The sequence below is a fragment of the Paramacrobiotus metropolitanus genome, unplaced genomic scaffold (assembly GCF_019649055.1).
Source record: "Paramacrobiotus metropolitanus isolate TYO unplaced genomic scaffold, Prichtersi_v1.0 Parri_scaffold0000029, whole genome shotgun sequence".
In the NCBI taxonomy this organism is placed as follows: Eukaryota; Metazoa; Tardigrada; class Eutardigrada; order Parachela; family Macrobiotidae; genus Paramacrobiotus; species Paramacrobiotus metropolitanus.
The window spans coordinates 635313-646728 of NW_026570249.1; the positions used below are offsets into that span (position 1 = coordinate 635313).

General features: G+C 42.3%; 1 long non-coding RNA gene across 1 annotated transcript; it reads left to right on the forward strand.

Moving 5' to 3' along the window:
• Window positions 1-712: 712 nt before the first annotated feature.
• LOC129588247 (uncharacterized) lies at window positions 713-3200 on the forward strand. Its single transcript, XR_008690453.1, has 2 exons — window positions 713-1522; window positions 2801-3200. It is a non-coding gene; the product is annotated as an uncharacterized LOC129588247 (long non-coding RNA).
• The last annotated feature ends 8216 nt before the right edge of the window (window positions 3201-11416 follow it).

Sequence of the window (11416 nt, forward strand, 5' to 3'; positions counted from 1 at the left end):
GGGATGCCAAGAGGATCAGGCCCGCCGGACCCGTAAGGTGGTGTGATCCCGTTACGAGGCGATCAACACCACGGTTAGATCCTCCCAACCACCCTTGCAACCAAGAGGGAACAGTCCCCGATTTGGTGCGCAGGGAAATTTCGCGCTTTCAAAAGCCATCCGTTCGTCCAGTAATAAAAATAATAACGTCCAGTAATTTTTTCCTTCGTTCATATACATGGTAAATTAGAACGGTAACGTTATAGTATAGTAGTGACTTTGCCCTGGCAATGTATACGTCCTTTATTCTGAAAACCTTTATCGTAAACTAATTATCTAATGCTTAATTTATTTAAACAATTGCCCTGTACCATGATAGCCATTAACTGCTTAATTAATTACGGTAAACATTTTACTGCGGAAACAATGGTTTTCTGCGGGATGTACCACTTAACATGCGGTTTATAATTTCTCGATTTTCTTTACTGAACGCGTCTGCAAGTTAAGGTGCGCGTAAATCAGCTATTGTCTGTTTAGGACGTACTACTGCAGTAGTGTTCGGAATTACTTTCTTAACTATTGCGGGTCTATTAATTTTATTGCTATTATTATCATTATCAGAATGCTCAGTACTGTACTTACTGTCGGTATCTGACTACTGATTGTCATTAACAGCATTATTGCTATCAGACGTAGCTACAGCACTATTGCGCTGCTTGCCAGCAGATTGTTGACCACTATTGCTCACGTCGTTATTACCTGCTAATTTGTTAATATCAGCTGGCAAAGATTCTGCTTTTTGAGTACCGTGGTAGGTGCTGACTGTTTATTGCGTTTAATTTTAACTTTCAATGACTTGTTTTCTGCTGATGTACGAAGTACATCCGTAGTGCTATAATTGCTTTTATCTGTGTCAGTATTGCTGTAATTAAACATTTCCGATGGCTTGAAAACAGTCTTTTCGCCAGATTGTTTGTCACGATAAGGTTTCATGCGCTGGTATGCTACTTCCTGGATATTGCTTAAATCAGATAGTAACTTTACTATCGCTGTATTTGGACGTGGTATGTCATGCATAACAAACGGTGTATCATAACGGCTACGTAATGATTTATTTTCATCTTTAGACTGCTCTGCTTTTCGTAACAGTATGTAATCGCCGACGTGAAAATCGCCATCGACTTTCTTACGATTGTACTGCTCTGCTAATGCTTCGTAACCTTGCTTTATATAAATACGGGCAGTTTCATGCGCCCGATTAATTTCCACTTTAAACGATATAAATAATCTTTCACAGAGTCATAATCTTCAGGAAGATTAGTCTTAGTAATGTATCAATGGGCAACGTTTGCTACCTACCATAAAGCATGTAAAACGGCGAATGCTTCGTAGTTTTATGTACTGTCCGATTATTGCCGCAACAACGAAAGGAAGAAAATCATCCCAGCGACCCTGGGTGCCTTTCTGGGCATACATGGATAAGCTACCTGCAATCCACTGCATCTGTCTCTCTACTAAACCTCGACCAATGCCTTGATATGCGGTACCGAAATGATGCTTTATTTTCGTTAATTTTGCTACTGCTTCGATGATTTCATTCATAAAATGCGAACCTCTGTCAGAGTTAAGAACTTGCGGTGCACCGTACGGTAAAATAACGTCGTAAAAGAGAAACTGTGCTACTGTTATCGCTTTCTCATCGGGTACTGCTTTTGCTATTACAAATTTAGTAACCTCATCTATTGCTACAATATTGCATTTATTTTTGCTCTTCGACTGTTTTAACGGTCCTTTAATATCGATTTCCATGCGATAAAACGGCTCTCCAACAGTAACATGCAAAAGTTTACCTGGTTGCGGCTTACGTTGCGATTTTCGCAACTGGCAATCCAGACAACTGCTTACATATTTATCGATGTCACCGACCATATTGTCTCAGTAAAAGCGAGCGTTTATCTGATTGTACGTCCTTTGTATGCCTAGATGGCCAGATGCCGGCAAGACATGATTATTGCGGATGTAATCATTTACCATGTGTTTCGGTACAACGAACTTTCGTACGTATTTATCATTTGCTACTGCAATGCGATACAGAACTCCATTCCACAACTGATAATGGTGCGCTTTTGCAACTATTGCTCCTGATTTCTGTTTTCTTTTATTGGATTAATTTCTTTTACAATATGTAATTTTATCAGTGCTTTGTCAATGGCAGCCTGGAATGTGGCTGGTCCATTCCATACACCGAACGGCATGCGGGTGAATTCCCACAAGCCGTTCTGCGTTACAAATGCTGCTTTTTCAATGCTGTCTTCGGCCACTGGTATCTGCCAAAATCCCGACTGGCACTCAAATATAAAATATATGCTGTATCCTGCTACATTGCTTAGTACCTCATCCGGATTAGGAAGAGGATAATTGTTCCTTTTAGTGACATTATTCAGTTTAATATAATTCACGCAGAAGCGCGTACCAATGCTGCCGTCTGCGTTACGCTTACTCGCAAGCACAACAGAAAAACTCCAGTCACTACTGCTTGGTCGGATAATTCCCATTAACAGCATATCATTAACATGTTGCTGTATAAGTTGACGACCTCGCCAACTCGTACGATGAGGCTGGCTTTTTATCGAACGGGCATCGCCCGTATCGATGTAATGCTTTACCGACGTACCCACGGTATTAAACATGCGGCTTTTGGTAGGAAAAACGTTTCGGTATTGTAAAAATAATTCCTTCCATTCTTTGCGTTCATCGGGCATCAAGCCCTCATAGAAATTCATTTGCGATATTGCCTCTTTAATTTCTTGTACCTTTTTAGGCGTACGCTCTTTAATGCTAGTTGCCAATACCAACGGACCATCGACCTCTTGTCTCGTCGTCTCCATAATGCCGATTAAAGGGCCTTTTTTAATGATGCGCTTCTGATTACTGAAATTAGCGATCTGTACATCGAATGCTCTATTCTCCGGTTTTACTAGTCCTTCCATCGGTACTAGTCTTGCTTTAGAATATAATGCTGGATTAGCTGAGAACATGAATAATTCAGTTTTAAACTCTTGCCCGTTTTTCGGCTTAGCAAAAACAGATGTCCAGGTTGCTTCTTTAGCGGGTAATGAACGAATCTGACGCATAGACGTTTACTGCTCTAATGCGAAGTTTTCCTTTTATTTCTAGTTCCTCTATTGCTGTAATATTATTAATAAATGCTTCAGTATCTGCACCATTGTTATCCACTGCTACCATAACATTATCATTAGTACTCGCACATATCTCTGGTTTGTTTACTACTGCTGACATTATTGTGATTAATTGCTTAGTTATTAAGCAGGTTGCGGTATCAACGAAGGGGTACGATTGACGATAGAATTAACGACGGGATACACGGCAGCACTCGTCGTTGTTAACGAAACGAAGGGGGTATCGTTTCGTTAATAACGAAGAGTAGAACCAGTAATAAACGACTGGCCTCACATAGACCACTGAGCACGAACGCTGCGTAGACAGGACAGTCTGCCCAGTGACTTTCTGCCTGGGCATTCAGTCCTGAGTTGCCCACTCGACTCGAATTTTCAGAAATTGCAACCTTCGACCGTTGCACTGCTGCTGCTGCTGATTTCTTTGCCAGCTCAAATCAAAATGATTTTCTCAAATGATGCGTTAAATTTATTGACAAATTATAATACATTTCTAAATTATTATTATTAGAGCTTACCCAATGGCTAGTGCAATGTAAGAAATCCAGCGTCTTACAGCAACAGTAAACGGCGCGCACGTATTCCAGAATGGAAGGAATGCTGTGCTGTTTCATTACGTGAAAATTTTAATTCCATTTCTGCTTGTTATTCTATCCCGCCAAAAAAGCTTTTGATTTTCTACGCTGCAATACAAAATTTTTTATATTTGTAAGCACTAAAGAAATTTGGAAAAGAATGTTTGGAAAAAAAATTTGTACCGTTAATTTGTAGGAGTTAATTGTTCAGTCCAAAACGCAACCTCTTTTTCGCTTTTACGAAGGCTTGAATTAACATCGTTAAAATCGTCGTTAATTTTGCCGTTAATCGAAGCGCCGTGCTAAACGCAACCTACTTATTATCTGTACTCGTACACTGCTCTTTATTTGCATCGATTAGCTTTATAAACAATAGTTACGTTAACTTCTTTCTTTGCCCGATTTTTCTTTGTAATCGGTCATTTGTACGGCTGCAAAATTAAGCTTATCCAGCGGCAGTGCGCCCTTTTTACGCTTTGCTTTAAAAATAATTCTGCATGATTTTACAGCAGATGCTGGGCTACTGCGGTCATAGACTTGCTTTATGATTAACTTGCTTTTTGATTATCATTTTAGGGCGCACTGATCTTACTTGCGGGGGTGCTAAAAAATTTGGCTCGGCATAAAATGCTTTAAATAACTTCTTTCTGAACACCAAACCTAGTTGTCGCCAAAATTGCTTTAGAGAAATTTCAAGTAATTCAGGCACTCCAATATGAAATGCTTTTAACGATGATTTTAGTTCTCGGCGCCGTTGTGCCGTATGTTAATGCAGATCGGTAAACAGTTCATCGTGCTCCCTGCTGAGACGATTAAACTCTTTAACTTCATATTGAAAGTAGCCATGCTCTGCTACCATGATAGCCATACCACGGGGCAGGCTAGGAAGAAGAACGATTTTCTATGAAAATCTACGGGAGAAACACCGCTCAACTTCCGTAACGCTTTTATTAGTGAAAATCGATAATACCACAGTCTACTATAATAGTCCACCTACTCCTGTCTGCCGCTGTATCTGAAACTTGTACATGTTAAGGGACAAAAATCTCATTAAAAGTGACCGCGCTAAATGGGGTTGAGGCTGCGTGAAAATCCAGCCGTTCCTTTTGCACAGGCGAACACCTTCTCTTGCGTCTGACAACAGACAGGCTGGTCTGATTTGTGTCTTCTAGTGCAATAACTTGCAGTAGGGAGATACAGCAAGGGGACACACATGCGCTTACCGCATAGGTGTGCAGGACGCATCGTTGTTCCATGCGAATGTGACTGATATCCCGCAAAGTAAACACAACCCCATTTACGCGCACCAGCTTGTTTACATAAGGAATCAAGTTGTTCAGTTTCCTTCGAAGAGTAATCTCATTGTAAGCCTATATATCCTTTCACTATGATAATACTATAAAAATAACAATTCAAATGATATTACTACATCGATTTCGCCCTTAAATTGCTTAAGCTCGCTCACTGCCCTACACAAGGGGCTTCACTGTATTGTATACAGTGAAGATACAGGCCAGGCTAAACATCATAAAAGGTTCGGTGCGCGTGCAAATGGAAGGAGTTTGTTAACATAGAAGTCTACGAGACAAAACTCCTTTCTGCCCCTTAAACGAACCTGTGCTACTTCGGTTGCATTGAAACCTATCCCATTGTGTAGAGAACGTTTGTGCCGACAGACTGGTGTCTCTCTCTTCAAAAAAGTGTTACTAGGAAGGTTTGCAGAGCCGTTTAAAGAAATCAACCACATGACCAGCGGAAATGGGCTAGTGGTTTAAAATAGGCACGTGGTCTCTGTGCTTTAACCAGGCGGCAACCATGAATGGGTTGACCAGCTCAGTCAATGGGCGCTCTGAACAAGTGGCAACTATTAGTGCCCTGACCAGCCCAGTCGATGGATGTTCACCTCGCCTCAGTCAACTCGCAACAGCAATCTGTTTTTCTTTGTAACATGAAGCCGCTTTTTATACCATTCAAAAGAGAATTGAATTTACAACAAAACTGTCGGCTCAGAATGTTGATGATTGCCTCAACTTTTCAAACTGCAAGCCAAAAAAGATGAAGTATCGAGATGCCTATGGCGCTTTAACATAGACGTTCTCTCTGTTCTCTTTCAACGCAGACTCCTTCCAAAATCAGACCTGGCCGATGGGGCCCCGCCTGTAGTCTGTATTGTATGAAATACAGTACAGCCCCTAGAGATCCGCGTTGGCTCGCTTTACGGGCCAGCAGCTTGCTCACCAGCAACAGCCGCTCTCTCTGTTCTATGTCTCCGCTCACTCATTCAGCTGCGCAAAGCTAAAGCCGCAGAACCGGCTTTGCGGCTGTAGCCATATTCTGATGTCCATTTTACGTGAGTGAGCAACCAGCTGACCTGTACAGTGAGCTTAAGCAATTTACGGGCGAAATCGATGTAGCAATATTGTAATATGTGTGTTTCAGCCTTTATTGTCCTGTGGTTGGTACAATTCAAGATCGTCAATACATGTAGTTCACAATTTCACAAAAACAATCAAACAAAGTGCTATGTAACTGACCACAAGGCAACATTTTGGCGCCGCAAAAAGGGCAAGCCGACCTACACATCACAAGATCTATACTACGCGCGGCGCTCCATAGTTTTGAGATCTCTATAACCATAAAACTTCTGGGAAAACGGACAACGCCATTAGATCCGGGAGAGTTCAGAAGTGGCCGGCATGTGTTTTTTTTATGAAGATATCGAGCCGGCATCGAGCCGGCATCAAGACCAGATTGATCCAGCCAATCTTAAAGGTCACCTTGAAACTTAAAAATATTTGCCTAGATACAATACACTAATTAAACCCAAAAATAAATAAATTATTGTACTTATTCAAACCCTCGCGTTATTCAAACATTGCTGCCGGTGTTGACGAGCTCGAAACACGTTTAAAATCAACCGATATAAAATGTAAAAATATTAAATATAAAATCAATACGAAAAATCACTGGACGAGTGAGTGACCGAAACACTATCACCGACCACTGAGCGGAATCTCTAGATGAGTGGGTGACCGAGCTACCACCACTGACCAATAAGAAAAATCACTAGACAAGTGAGTGTCCGAAACACCATTACTGCCCACTGAGCGGAATTTCTAGGTGATTGAGTCGTCGAGCGGGCTTTGCTCTTGCTCACCTAACGGGCTGTGCACTGGACAATAGTTGTAGCAGGGTCACATCCTCACCTAGCGATTTTTCTCGTTCCTAGCGATATTTCTTACTGGACAGGTTGAGCTGGGTCAGTCACTCACCTAGTGATTGAGTGCGTCAAAAAATCGCTAGGTGAGTGCGTGACCGAGCTATCACCACTGTCCAGTGCCCAGAACCCTTTAGGTGAAAGAGTACCGAGATACCACTACTGTCCAGTGCACAAACTCCGTTAAGTGATCTAGTGACCGAGCTACCAATACTGTCCAGTGCACAGAGCCCGTTAGGTGAACGTATGACCAAACTGCAATATTACTGAGCAAAATAGAGCAGGACCTGCTAAATTCTTAATGGGTGACCTATCTAGCACCACTGTCCAGTCTTAGCGTCCTTTTAGTTTGTAATGTGATACTCTCGTGGGTGATTAGATTCGGATGGTTTTTCGCTAAGAAAATTTAACGAAAAATGATCTGTAAAGTCAAAGTAATTGCGTTCGACTGCACGAAACCAAAACATCCATTTTTTAATAAAATTTTTGTTATCGGGCTCTTCAGATTTATCCGTTCTAAGTTAACAATCCGTAAACCGGCCAAGGAGTTTAGAACCCAAGAAACGCGGAGGCGAAGCCGAAGCTGTTTCTTGTACAGTAATATTATTGAACGTCACATCCCTTGTCAAATTTCCTGTTGTTTTTTTATTCACTTGATACATCTTCTTGCTAGATATTTAGGCCTGGACTTTGGTTATTATTATTATTATTATAACGGCACAAGAGCAGACAACCCCAAGGGGACTTCAAGTCTGGTCGAACAAAACATTTTAAATGCAATGTAAAGAGTTAAGAGAGATCCACAGACTTGAGTACGAACTTAAAGGCAGGTACAGAACTGGCATCAAGAATTTCAGGGTTAACAGCAATAATTTTATCAAGCAGGCGCTTTAAACGCATTTCCATAGTCCACCCTCCGATTACTTTCTTGGCCCGGGTAACTTCGATCCGTGCCGGCTTCCGCAAATTATAGCGCATGGTATTATCTTTTACTTTGACTATATCCAGGAGGTAGGCCGGAAGCGGGAACTGATTTTTGTTCCAGATCTTGAACAGCCACACCGCATCGCTCTGACGCCATCGGTCGAATATGTGAAGAATACCCAACTTCTGATACAGTTCCGGAGTAACCGGCATCTTGTAGTCAGTAATGGTTTTCAGAGCTTTACGTTGCAGTCCGGCTAGCTTGTCGCGCTCAGTCGAAGACGCTGCAGACCATACCGGCGACTGGTGTGCGATATGGCAACCGAAGCAGGCGTGATAAAGACCTTTGCGCTGTGACATGCTGAGCCCTTGTTGTGCTCGCTTAATCATGGCAATGCCGAAATTCCCTTTCCGTTGTACCTTTCGGAACTGCTCGCTCCACTTCAAGTGGTTATCAATCTCAACGCCGAGATATCGAACGCAACTGGCAATGCCGACAACCGACCTAGACTGGTTGCAGGAAGAATCTATTTCTTCCGCTTCGCGCTGGTGCATACGATCAACTTGTCGGTTTAATACTTTCCGGCAATGATGAACAGATGAAGCCTTGTCCTATTCCAAAACTATTTTACTAGACTGCTGTCGCGAGTCCTCCAAAAAGAATCCGACATACGTGTACCTGGCCGTTATTCAGCGTTTGGAGGCCGCTTCGCTGTCCTCACTCGAATTCCTTCTTTCTTGCTCTGCTTCTGTCCGAACTTGCTTCTTTTGCGGCCAACTAGTGCATCTCTGGAAGCCGCGGTTTCCTAACGGAAAGCCTCGTCCGCATTGTTTAACTTGTTACTTGACCCCGCATCCGGCCGGTAAGCCGATAAACTCTTGAATACACTCCTGCGTGTTTCTGGCACGCGATATCGATCCGGATGTACGAACGAGTGCCATCTCGGCGTTGGCAAACGTGTGCCGAACGCTGCGCTTTGAAATAAGTGCAGTAAGGATGGAGGTGTTGAACTGCTTAATCCATACCATGGAGGCCGACCCAGAAGTGTTTTACCGACGAGCCGCGGTGTACTGTTTGTGCGAAATGGTCGATGGGATGGGACAGGATTTCCTGGGTGTATTTGGTGATTGTGCTAAGCTGGTTTGGACTGCCTTAAAGAAGGCGAGGTTGGCGGTAGATTACACTGTGAGGATGCATGCGGAGAAAGGAATTGATTTACTGAATGAGCTGCCATGGGCGACGGATGACGATTCCGGGCAGCTTATGCGGGTACTTTGGCCGAAATCTACTTTGGCCGAAGTGAACGACGGCCGAATTGAATGGCGGCCGAAGTGAGTCGCGGCCGAAATGAAAATGGCCGAAGTGATCGGTAGCCGACTTTTTCAGCCGTTTCTCCGTAGACTCGTATGCTAACTCAGCGGAGCTCCGCTTTGCTGATAAGATCAGCTTCAAGGCTTTGTATATTCCACTGGCTTTGGTCTGTGGGAACGCAATCCTGCTCCCTATTTAGGTATCTATTTAGTAAAGCGCGCCGCGTTCACGCATACTGCTGCTAAAAAATCGGCCGTTTTGGACGGCGCTTCCATAGAAAATGGATAAATAGAAGTCAGCGTGAATTCGGCCTAACTGTGTTATATACCGTTAGTAACATTTCTAGTAGCAACACCCTGTCACTGATGAGGAGAAGCTTTCAATAAGAGCACTAAACTACCGACATCTAATCGCCGCTGTGGTAGTAATCGTTCATGACGGGAGCACTGAGCAACACATGGTCAGTGTCGCTCCCACTGTTGGCCTCCTGTTACGCCAAGATTCTCCCGCGCATGCTTTTGGAGGACGAAATCACGAGTGTGGTATTTGACGAGAAAATTCATGGGAATGATATTTTTAGAACGCATAGTCCAACCGCTAGGTTTCTGTCCGAAAATTGTCAATGTATTCGATAGCCGATGGGTGAGATAGTCGATACCATAACTTGACACGGAAAATACGTTAATCGATACGGAAAACTAAAAATCTTATGAACTTCATGTTAGATTTATTGATTTTAAAGCCATCGTTTGTTGTGCTACAGTACACTTAACAGTAATTTAATACTTTTAAATGGTATGGGCATCAAACAAGCACTACGAAACCTTTCACAACTTTTCATGCCGTGCACTAAGTACTTACCTTTTGCGCGCACTGCCTTGTGTACCATCTACTCCATTCAATACAGCACCTTTCTGTTTTTTCTTTTTTGACGAACTACCTTAGGCAGAAGTGTGACAAAACTTTGCCATTCATTTCCCGCACCATAATTTTGCAGAGTTAACAAATATTGTAAATACTTCACCTTTATGTTGTGTGCCGACCTGTATTCTTGGATTCTGTCCATGAACTAATTACTGATTGTGGTGACCACATACAAGGCATTTTATGAGAACATTATTAAATACGGTACTGCAGAACGAGTTCTGCGCCACTGTACTACAAAATTATTCGTACGACTATTTTAAATAGACTAGCAGACCCCGCGCAAATTGCGCGGAATGAATATACTATATAATATATAGTAATGCGATAGTATACCAAAAGGCAAAATCCCATTATATTGCGTTGCTGTCAATTTCGGACACCCTGTGATGTCCGTAATGTTCTCCTGCTTGATTTAATGTTACTATTTTTCTGCCAACGCGTTTACTGTTTACTTACTGTTACTTCCGGTTTTAAAAAGTTACTTACTTAATAACTACGTACTAAGTTATAATTTTGCCTCCGGAACCAGCTCTCCGGAGTTCCGGCATAAATTTGGCGAATTTTGTTTTAAATCATAGTAAAATTTGCAATAACAGAACTTTACCTACTGGATACTATCAGCACAAAAACCTTATTACTTATTATTACAAACTACAGACCGAAACTGTTACTTTTACTAACTTTTTAATATTAGTCGATTGGTGTCTACTCAGTAGGATACTCACTTGTCAGTAGACATTCCTACTCTGTTCAGTAAAGCAACACTGATTGAAAATCAGATTTTTCATTAATGTACCGGAAAATCTGCCTTTCACATTGACTGCAGCGATGACCTTAAACTTGCAACGCGAAATGTTGCTCCAGATCGGTCACCAGTCAGTTAAGCTTCGTGGAGTGGCTGCACAGGTGCTCTCTATTTGATGCTTACGGTATATAGGCACCTGCATTGATATAAACTATTCATTTTATTGAAATTTTCTAAACCCAGAAACCGTTTCGCAAAATGTCATTTGCATGTTTGCTGCTTCGCGAGCTCCGCTCGCGCCGCAGCTCGGCGTCGCCTGCGGCTCCGCCTTCCATGGCAAACTGATGGAATCATTGCAAGTTTCGCAAAAGCCTCTCGTTCTCAATAACGAAGCGTTCCACCTTCGTTAACTCCAAGTTAACGCCTAAGAACCGCTAAGCAATCGCTCAAACGAAAAAATTTTGCTATATATACGTAAGTAGCATCTGATGTTCATAAATTTCGTAATACACATTTACTGTAAGTGCGGAGGTAACAAAC